Source organism: Pagrus major, chromosome 19 (genome assembly GCF_040436345.1).
Source record: "Pagrus major chromosome 19, Pma_NU_1.0".
NCBI lineage: Eukaryota > Metazoa > Chordata > Actinopteri > Spariformes > Sparidae > Pagrus > Pagrus major.
In genome coordinates, this window is record NC_133233.1 from 10,608,094 (window position 1) to 10,613,033 (window position 4,940).

The window sequence follows — 4,940 nt, forward strand, 5'->3', positions numbered from 1 at the left end:
GCTGACGGGCTCCGGGCAGCCACTTTTCTCCAAGGTGCAGTCCTTAAACATAGAGCTCCTGCGCTGTTGTTCACCTTTTGCGCGTTTCTACTGTGGTCGAACCGCAGAGAGAGCGCTCCGACGGCGGCACAGCGACCACACGTTCAACGGCATCACACCCACAGCCCTCCGGTGCTCCGACTGAAGGCAGTGCCGAGGAAAAAAGTTTTGAGCGAGGGGAAAATATTCAAATATTTCAGGTCCAGCAGACTGCAGGGGAGGCGCAGCAAGGATGTGACATCACTTGATGGGTTTAGTGCTCTATCTATCTATCTATCTATCTATCTATCTATCTATCTATCTATCTGGATCAGGTTATTAGGATTTTGATGACCTCATTCACCTTCAGGTTTAGTCTTATCTTCACAAATGAAAATGCCTGTTGATTTCAGTGTCCCCGCCTCCTACTATGCACTAAAGATTCTACTTAAAACTACTGTGTGTTTGCACCTGTAAACTGACAAGTTACAGTCTAACATATAGTTGCCACTCAAATATCTAAACAAGGATGATAATGATGTAAGAACTGGTCTTCACTACCTTACAGATGTCTATCACTAATCATGTTGCATTGTGCTGGCTGAGATTCAGAGCACTTTGTGGTCATTAACAAGCTCTGCATCTCACAATTTACACACTTGTAGGTTCTCATACTGACCTTCAAGGTCATCAGGATAAATAGCGGATATGAAAGACGCTTAACAACAACAACAACCGTCACTGCTGATGGTTTTTATGACTGTCATTCAGAGCGAGAGCTGTGAGGTTTTTTATTTACAAGGTTGACTGATGACTTCTGCACACGTTTTTTTAACATTCATACAGTTTCCTGTATATCTCCTACCTAAGATATTCACAGAACTGTTCACCAGTGGAGCAGCAGTGGAGAGATGAGATGCCAGTGCAGACTAGTGTGACGATGCTGCCTCAGCGGCACAATGCCATGAGATGCAGCGCTCGCAGCTGAAGTCTTCATAATCTGGTCATCAGCTGTGTGACACTTTGCTCTGGGGTGCCGTGAAGAAGAATCTCTCCAAACAGTCTGTATCCTCCTCTCCTTTTTCTTTGCAACAATGTATTTTCTCCTTAGTTTGGTTACATTTGCATCATTTTTCTCTTCAGCTTTTAACTGTCTCATTTCTTTCTTTATGATTTTTAGTGGGCTTAAATGACCGCACAAGATAACAAGTAGTCAGTGTAAAGCAGGGCTGTAAGAGGAGAGGCACAAATATACTAGGACTACATACTAGACTGAAAAGCTGTGGATGCAGGGAGGTGTCCAAAGAGAATGCCAATGTACAACGTCCAAAATTTTGTACTGCACTCCTGCTGTCAAGAAAACCATTTGGAAGTTTCTCTTTTTTTTTCCAGACTCTGAATCTGTTCTGTGTTTTCATTACATCAGCAATGCATTTCTCACTTGGAAGACTGTTCTGTTGGCTAGCAGGATCATCCATGTGTTCTTGTTGGCTTGGGTACTATATGATAACACTTTGGACTGAGGTGTGGAGTTTAGAGAAGGCAACTGTTGAGATATCAGAATCAAAAACTGAGAACTGTTATGAGCTCTACACTGAAATACATAAGAAATGACATGTTACTGTAAGTTTTGTTTGCAGAAGATTGCTAAGAAATCACACACTGATGAAAGTTCTTATATCTCACCAAGGTTCACGGTTCATTTATTGTCATTCTACAACATTCTACTATGAAATGTGAGTTGTAGTCCCTTTATGCCACACAAGAAAAAAACCTTTTTTATGGTGGAGAGTGTTGGGGATGAGTTCATAAGTCTCACAGCCTGAGGAAAAAAGCTGCTCCGTAGCCTAGTGGTATAGCAGCTGATACTTCTGCATCTTTTGCCACTGCCATGGCATATCACTGATGCTCTCTAGATGGGTACCAATGATGTCCGCGGCTGTTAACATCAGTATGTTAGCATTGTCATTGTGAGCCTGTTAGCATGTTGATGTTAGCATTTAGCACAGAGCACTGCTGTACCTATGTACAGCCTCACAGCGCTGCTTAGATCTCTTGTATCTGCAAGACATATTAAGAAAGAAATCAGTCTCAGTATCAGTCAAGCCACTTAAGTAAACAGTAAAGTAGTAAGTAAAAACTCCGACACTCAACTTGTGTTTGGTTGCACACACACACAAACAGCAACAGTTGGTGTGTAAGTAGCAGACTGAAGAGGTTAACAAGCTGTATTTTGCTTTACTCTGTGAGTATGTGAAAGCTGGAAACTGACTATGAACTTGACTTGACTATGACTCAGTAAGAGCCACTCAACCTTTACACACAGTAGGTGGTGAAAAATGTTGTATCTCAATGCTTTAATTTGCAGGATTATTGTCTTCATTTCATGTGCATTTTACCCATTACCCTTAGTTTTGGGTATGAAATTTAGGTTATGATGCCTTAAAGTTTATCTGGTATGTTTTGAGCAGTCTGCTGTTATTTGGCATGCTGTGCTCAGACTGCAACACTGTTCCCTCTCAAGCAGAAAAAAAATATCCTGTCATAGTTTAAAGCAACAGGGAATGAAACTGCTTTTCAATACACCACTTTAAGCACTGCTTACCAATGAGCTCTACAGAGCCGTCCTCGGCCCCAGTTGTTTGAAGAGGAAACTTTGACACTGAAAAGGAAATAGGTTTGCATCCATGTTTGCATGTTAATTGGACAAGTGTGACCTCTAGTTTTTTGGGTGAAATGATATAAGGATTTTAATCAAATCTAAAAAGTAGTAGTAAAACAATACAGGAGTGATGCAATGCCTATTCATACCACTATAATGCAGTCCTAATGGAGCAGGTTTTCATAGAGTTAGTTCAGACAGTCAAGTTGGAGTAATTAAAATTAAACAGACCTTGTACTGAAGGAGACCAATGGGCTTATTTCTATATTCTTTCAGAAGATTATGTTTGTGAACTGCAGGTTCTGCTGTTTGTTATGTGTAATGCTGCTAACATACTGTATATCTATATATAATGCTTCTGCATTATTCACCACCCCATTAGAAACCATTTAATGGTCAGTGCTATTTGTTTGGCAAATTAAAAGCACCCATCTCGCCTCGGCTCTTTTAGACTCTTGCACTACTTTTCATCTACCTCCTCTATTGTGTCCTTGAGAGCTTTCAGACCCTTTCAAACTAATCAAAGACTATCTGTACAATATGACAGAGGTGAGAAATGTTGAAATGTTTGCACATTAGTCTGTGCATTTACCAGATCATCAGAAGAGAGCTGTGGTTAAAGGTTAATGCACCACTCAGGGATGTGTGTGAATGAATGTGCCATGAATGTTCATCCAAAATCATTTGTCCAGAGGTCATTTAATGAGTAGTCTGGGGAGTATGTGTCACAAGTGGGTCAGTCAGAGTCTGCATTAACAAAATTGACCAATACTAGCCACAGTGATGTGCTCCAATGGCTTTGGTCCAAAGGCATTAGCATTAGCTCAGCATGATGGGCATGTTCTTTATTCTAATCTATCATCTCTTGAGTTCATAACTGGTAAGACCCCACAAAGCCGAGCGGAAGCTCAAAGAGTAGTCCCACTAACCTTACCTTCACATAGCAGAAACTTCACAAATCATGCCACAACTAAAAAAATCCACTTGAGAATTATGATGTGGGGCTCTGAAATAGTGCTTTTTAAACTAAAACAGTCTGCAGAGGCATCCGACCATTCTGCGAATCAATTCTCCAATGAAAGCAATGTCAGTGAAATCCCACAGGTGGGTTAGCTGATTGTTAAAGGGAGGTAATTAATATTGTAAAAAACAACAAAAAAACAACAACAACAACAAAACCAAGGACACACTAGAATAATTAAATAAGACTACATAATTTCTGGTCCACTACCTGCAAATACAACAATAAGTCACAGTAGTGACACCTCCAATATAGTAAACACACTATATGTGACAGATTTGTGGGATATTCTGCAGGATCATCAGCAAGACCAAATCTGCAATATTTAGGTGATTTTAGAATATACAAAACATCTGACTACATCTGACAACTACAGACCAAACATAACACATTAGGAACACCTTGATTGTCACCAGTGTGGAGCTTAAACAAAAAGCAACATGACTGTACCATGGCAAATCCTCAACAAAGCCAGAGTAGGAACAGTAACTCCAATATCCCACCAAAGCCCAGTCACAATCAAAATCACCTAGTTTCATCCAAGCATTATTAAGGTACAACTCACCATTACCAACAGGAAACCTGGAGCAAATTCCATAGAAAATGTTATCAAAGACCACATGAGGAAATAATCCTCAGTGACAAGGCCAAATTCCTTTGGAAAATACCTACTCAGTGCCAAACAGATAGCACAATATACTACTAAAGATCAATACAACTTGTTTTTCTGGTTACCATATTTGGATTTAAGGGTGCAGCTGGGAAGGATATCTTCACTTGGACTTACCACACCTTAAAGCATACACTGCTTTATCGTCTATTTTAATCTAAATGGGACCATAATTGACAAAATTTGTTTTGAAAAACACTTGAAACTAGCAATCAAGACCACAAACTCATCAGACAACTGTTTACTGAGGTAATGAATCAAGTGAGAAGTAGGGTCAGTTTCTCATAAGCTTACATACAATCAGACTTCTTTTTTTAATTGCCCCGTGCTGAATGCCCCCTTAAATGCAGGTTAAGGGCGCTTCTGCATTTGCTTCACTTTTCAGGCCGGAAAGCTGCGTCCATTTTTATTTTTTTTTTACAGTGAATGAAACACACATACGAAAGCAAAAGAAATATCCTCATGAAGCATGAATGAAGAGTCCCTTTGGATGCCCCTTCAGATGAAAAATTAATGGTGTCATAAGCTTTAAGATTTTGGCAAAAGGTCACACCAGAGCAGCACTTGCG